This window comes from Cervus canadensis, chromosome 1 (genome assembly GCF_019320065.1).
Source record: "Cervus canadensis isolate Bull #8, Minnesota chromosome 1, ASM1932006v1, whole genome shotgun sequence".
In the NCBI taxonomy this organism is placed as follows: domain Eukaryota; kingdom Metazoa; phylum Chordata; class Mammalia; order Artiodactyla; family Cervidae; genus Cervus; species Cervus canadensis.
Genome location: NC_057386.1, coordinates 54,126,399 through 54,132,923, shown reverse-complemented (window position 1 = coordinate 54,132,923; position 6,525 = coordinate 54,126,399). Strand labels below are relative to the sequence as shown.

Here is a 6,525-nt window from a genome sequence, read left to right as displayed (position 1 = left end):
TGACAAATAGATTCAAGGGATTAGAGCTGATAAACAGAATGCCTGAAGTGATGTGTTCCTAAGCTTTGTTCGTAGTGATGTTCCCTAAGGCCCACTTGACTTCTCACTCCAGCATATCTGGCTCTAGCTGAGTGATCACACCACTGTGGTTATCTGGATCATGAAGATCTTTTTTGTATAGTTCTTCTGTGTATGCTGGGCTTCCCTGATAGTGCAGTTGGTAAAGAATCATCTTGCAATTTAGGAGACCCCAGTTCCATTCCTGGGTCAGGAAGATCTGCTGGAGAAGGGATAGGCTACCTACTCCAGTACTCTTGGGCTTACTTTGTGGCTCAGCTGATAGAGAATCTGCATGCAATTCAGGAGACCTGGATTTGATCCCTGGGTTGGGAAGATTCCCTGCTGAAGGCAAAGGTTACCCACTCCAGTATTCTGGCCTGGAGAATTTCATGGACCAGGACTGTATAGTCCATGGGTTTGCAAAGAGTCAGACGTGACTTAGCGATTTTCACTCTGTGTATTCTTGCCACCTCTTTTTAATCTCTTCTGCTTCTGTTAGGTCCATACCATTTCTGTCCTTTATTCTGCCCAACTTCGCATTAAGTGTTTCCTTGGTATCTCAAATTTTCTTGAAGAGATCTCTAGTCTTTCCCATTATTTTGTTTTCCTCTATTTCTTTGCATGGTTCATTTAGGAAAGCTTTCTTATCTCTCCTTGATATTCTTCAGAACTCTGCAGATTCAGAACTCTGCGTTTTCTTTTCTTCTTTGCCTTTTGCTTCTCTTCTTTTCTCAGCTATTTGTAAGGCCTCCTTAAACAATCATTCTGCTTTTTTGCGTTCCTTTTTCTTGGGGCTGGTTTTGATCACTGCCTCCTGTACAGTGTTATAATCTCCATCCATAGTTCTTCAGGCATTCTGTTTATCAGGCCTAATCCCTTGAATCTATTTGTCACTTCCACTGTGTGATTGTAAGGGGCTTGATTTAGGTCATACCTAAATGGCCTAGTGGTTTTCCCTATTTTCTCCAATTTAAGTCTGAAATTTTCAATAAGGAGTTCATTATCTGAGCCACAGTCAGCTCCCAGTCCTGTTCCTGTTTGTGCTGACTGTATAGAATATCTCCATCTTTGGTGTTGCAAAGAATACAGTCATGTGTGGAGCTGTCTCTTGTGTTGTTGGAAGAGGATGTTTGCTATGATGAGTGTGTTCTCTCGGCAAAACTGTTAGACTTTGCCCTGCTTCATTTTGTACTTCATGGCCAAATTGGCCTGTTACTCCAGGTATCTCTGACCAGTCACCTATGATGTAAAGGACATTTTTTTTTTCTTTTTTTGGTTTAGTTTTAGGTCTTGTAGGCCTTCACAGAACTGTTCAACTTTAGCTTCTTCAGCATTAGTGGTTGGGGCATAGACTTGTGTTACTGTGATATTGAATGGTTTCCCTTGGAAACAAACAAGGATCATTTCTGTTATTTTTGTGACTACACCCAAGTACTGCATTTTGCTTTTGCTGACTATGAGGGCTACTCCATTTCTTCTAAGAGATTCTTGTCCACAGTAGTAGATATAATGATCATCTGAAGTAAATTCTCCCATTCCAGTCCATTTTAGTCCACTGATACCTAGAATGTCGGTGTTCACTCTTGTCATCTCCTGTTTGACCACTTCCAAGAACACTTTCGAGTTACTCAACATGAGAATTGAAAATGTGTGTGTGCTATTGGCAGAGAACTACAGAATTTATTCTCTAGAAGAAAAAGCAGACCTGAAGCGTTATATTACTGGCACACTTGAAACGTGCTCACAAGTTCTTTTTTTTTAAAATTTTAATCAGAGGATTATTACTTTACAATATTGTGATTTTCTTTTCTTTTTCTTTTTTTTGCTATAAGCATAGATGTGTCCCCTCCATCCTGAACACCCCTTCTGCCTCTCTCCCTCCCCACTCCGTAAGCCTTTGGGTCCTTTCTTCATGCATTGAACTCACACTGATGATCTGTTTTACATATGGCAATGAGTTCTTATCTTCTTTTTTTTTCTAGATACTTTGAGACTATCCTGTTCCCTATAATTGGTAGCACTCTCTCTCTTTTTAAAAATTTATTATTTATTTATTTATTTTTGGCTGTGCTGAATCTTCATGGCTGAGTGTGGGTCAATCATTGTGTGGCTTCTCTTGTTGCAGAGGACAGGCTCTAGGTGCATGGGCTTCAGCAGTTGCAGCTCGCGGGCTTGCTAGCTGCAGTTTGCAGGCTCTAGAGAGCAGACTCAGTAGCTGTGTCACACGGGGCTTCATTGCCCCATGGCATGTGGAACATTCCCAGACTAGGGGTCAAACCGTGTCCTTTGCATTGGCAGGAGGATTCTTAGCCACTGGACTACCAGGGAAGTCTCAAATTCTTATCTTCTGAACTTCAACAAAAGTTGCTTGGACAAACTATTTAATATCTGCCCCTATTAAACAAGCCAGGTATTTGATGTATTAAGAAGTCAGAAGCTGGTCACTTCATTTCTTTCTATTGCCTCCAATTGTTAGAATACTGGCAACTCACATAAATATGTTTACTGGATCCAGGTAGATTCCCAGCATCAGACTGATGGGATCATATTTTAGAACTCCATACACCTGTATGACTTCTGCATGCTTGATTACTTTCTGTTTGTCATACAGAAGAAACATGCTGCAAAGAACTAATCCACCATCAATTGCCACTGAGTACAGAGAGGCAGCAGCAGCCATGGTAGGTCAAAAAACATAGATCCCAGTGAGGACACAGACCAGACCCAGGCCCACCCCCACATGCTCTCATGTTCAGAAACTTCTCACTGGGCAAACACACCTGTTGTCACAGGGAAGAGGCCTCCCACAATGCCAACTGTCTGCCACTCAGCTCTGAGAAGAGGCCCCCTTAACATCATCAGAGGAGCCACCGCTGCACACATCACAACCAGGATATAGTAACCAAGCAAGATGCTTTGGGCCTGGGCTCTAGTCATGTGTCATCCACTGTACCAGCACTTCAGCTTCAATCATCACTGTATGACAGCAGGTGCAATTGAAAGCTGCACCAACTGTTACCCGAGCCTCTCGTCATTAGTTCATGAGAGCAGTTCTGCTCACCGCCAGAAAAGAGGAACGCTGCAAAACCGATACTGCTGCGAAGTACATGTAGGTGGAACGAGTTCTATCCTTTACTTACTGAGGCCAAATTACAGCCTTTTCAATAGCTCCAATCTCATTAGACATTCCCAGCCCATAGTAACACAAAGCTCATAGACCAACATCTTCCCATCGGATCTATTTAAAATATTTTTTCCAGTGATGGTTCCAAAGCTGCCTCTGTGAGTTCTTGGCCAGTTTTCCCATGCTGGATCCCAATTCTTGTCTCTGTGACATATTCCCTGCTGGCTGTTAGGAGCTACTGATTCTTTGTCATGGAATTCTTTTTTTTTTAGATTAGGTTATGTTGCAGTTCTTTTTTTATTGTTTCCAATTCTTTACATAAAAAGAATAAGTTTGTATAAACAACTAGGACCTACTGTATTGCACAGGGAACTATATTAGTATCCCACAATAACCCACAGTGGAAAAGAATCTGAACAAGAATATATGTGGAAAAGAATCTGAACAAGAATACATACATATATCCATATATATATATACATATATATAACTGAATCACCTTGCTGTATACTGTAAATCAACTATACTTCAACAACAGAAAATAATAAGTCCATGATTCAAATTAAAAAAAAAAACTATATTTAAAAGTATACTTTGTGAAGTCACTTTACTTCTGTGCTTGTTTAGTCTATTCCCTACCCTTATGTATATGTATACATGTTTTTTTTTTCTTGCAATATACTTTCAGTATTTCTCATTCCAGGTATTGGCAAATGCAAATATATAATTATCTTCCCTAATTCCTTACTCAGAGGGTAGCTTACTATAAACACTTTTTCATACTTTCTTTTTTTAAATTTGTTTTATTGAAGTGTATTTGATCTACAATGCTGTATTAGTTTCATGTGTTTTTGTTGTTGTTTAGTCACTAAGTCATGTCAGACTTTTGCAAAGTGAGTCAGTTTTTAATATATATGCATGTGTATTATTTTTCATGTTATCTTCCATTGATGGGATTCTTCACAACAGGGAAGGTGAAAGCTGGGTGGAAAACCCTGGAAGGTGGTGTCCGCGGAATACAAGTCTTGCAGCCTGCATGGTGGTGCACCAGGTTTACCAAGCGCATCTGAAATTCTCAGTCCCTGGTCACCTCGAGTGCTCAATTTCCCTTCAGGGCTGGCGAAACACAACCACACACATGTCCTGTGCCCTCCGTCCACCTCTTATTCTATAATTTTCACTTAATAAAAATTATCTTGAGCTAAGATCTCAAACAATGTGAACAACAATCATGGAAGGAATAAATGAGTAGAACTATGCTAAAGTCTTCATCTTAAATAAGAAAAATTCCCAAGAATGGTAGTACTAAAGAATGTGCTAACTATTGGACAGTGGCACTCATCTCCCATGCTAGTAAGGTCATGCTTAAAATCTTTCATGCTAGGCTTCAGTGTTATGTGAACCGTGAACTTCCAGATGTCCAAGCTGGGTTTAGAAAAGGAAGAGGAACCAGTGATCAAATTGCCAACATTTGCTGGATCATAGAGAAAGCAAGGAAATTCCAGAAAAACATTGACTTCTGTTTCATCAACTACACTAAAGTCTTCATGGGGATCATAACAAACTGTGGAAAGTTCTTAGAGAGAAGAGAATACCAGACCATCTTACCTGTCTCCTGAGAAACCTGTATGCGGATCAAGAAGCAATAGTTAGAACCCTGCATGGAAGAACAGATTGGTTCAAGATTGAGGAAGGAGTGTAATAGTGCTGTCTGCTGTCACTTGTTTGTGTAACCTATATGTTAAGCACATCATGAGAAATGCCAGGCTGGATGAGTTACAAGCTGGAATAAAGACAGGTGGGAGAAATATCAACAACCTTAGATATGTGGAAGATACGACCCTAATGGCAGAAAGCAAAGAAGGAACTAAAGAACTTCTTGAGGGTGAAGGAGGAGAGTGAAAGAGTCAGGCTTAAAACTAAATATTAAAAACAAAACAAAACAAAACCAAGATCATGGAAGTGAAAGGCAAAGGAGAAAAGGAAAGATATACCCATTTGAGTGCAGAGTTCCAAAGAACAGCAAGGAGAGATAAGAAAGCCTTCCTCAGTGATCAATGCAAAGAAATAGAGGAAAATAATAGAATGGGAAAGACTAGAGATTTCTTCAGGAAAGTTACAGATACCAAGGGAACATTTCATGAAAAGATGGGCACAATAAAGGACAGAAATGGTATGGGCCTAAAAGAAGCAAAACATATTAAGAAGAGGTGGCAAGAATACACAGAAAAATGATACAAAAAGATCTTCATGACCCAGATAACCACGATGGTGTGATCACTCACCTAGAACCAGACATCCTGGAATGTGAAGTCAAGTGGGCCTTACGAAGCATCACTACAAACAAAGCTAGTAGAGGTGATGGAATTCCAGATGAGCTATTTCACATCCTGAAAGATGATGCTTTGAAAGTGCTGCACTCAATATGCCAGCAAATTTGGAAAACTCAGCAGTGGCCACAGAACTGGAAAAGATCAGTTTTCATTCCAATCCCAAAGAAAGGCAATGCCAAAGAATGCTCAAACTACCTCACAATTGCACTCATCTCACATGCTAGCAGAGTAATGCCCAAAATTCTCCAAGCCAGGCTTCAACAGTGCGTGAACTGTGAACTTCCAGATGTTCAAACTGGATTTAGAAAGGGCAGAGGAACCAGAGATCAAATTGCCAACATCCGTTGGATCATCAAAAAAGCAAGAGAGTTAAAAAAAAAACACACACACACATCTACTTCTGCTTTATTGACTATGCCAAAGCCTTTGACTGTGTGGCTGACAGCAAACTGTGGAAAATTCTTAAAGAGATGGGAATACCAGACCACCTGCCTGCTTCCTGAGAAATCTGTATGCAGTTCAAGAAGCAACAGTTAGAACTGGACATGGAACAACAGACTGGTTCCAATAGGAAAAGGAGTACGTCAAGGCTGTATATTGTCACCCTGCTTATTTAACTTACATGCAGGGTACATTATGAGAAACGCTGGGCTGGAGGAAGCACAAGTTGGAATCAAGATTGCTGGCAGAAATATCAATAACCTCACATATTAAGATGACACCACCCTTATGGCAGAAACTGAAGAGGAACTAAAGAGCCCCTTGATGAAGGTGAAAGAGGAGAGTGAAAAAGTAGGCTTAAAGCTCAACATTCAGAAAACTAAGATCATGGCATCTGGTCCCATCACTTCATGGCAAATAGATGAGGAAACAATGGAAACAGTGGCAGAATTTATTTTTGGGGGTCCAAAATCACTGCTGATGGTGACTGCAGCCATGAAATTAAAAGGCTCTTGCTCCTTGGAAGAAAAGCTATGACCAACCTAGACAGGATATTAAAAAGCAGAG

General features: G+C 40.4%; 1 pseudogene; it reads right to left on the bottom strand.

Moving 5' to 3' along the window:
- Positions 1 to 2,506: 2,506 nt before the first annotated feature.
- Positions 2,507 to 4,250, bottom strand: LOC122437077 (annotated as a pseudogene).
- Positions 4,251 to 6,525: the final 2,275 nt, after the last annotated feature.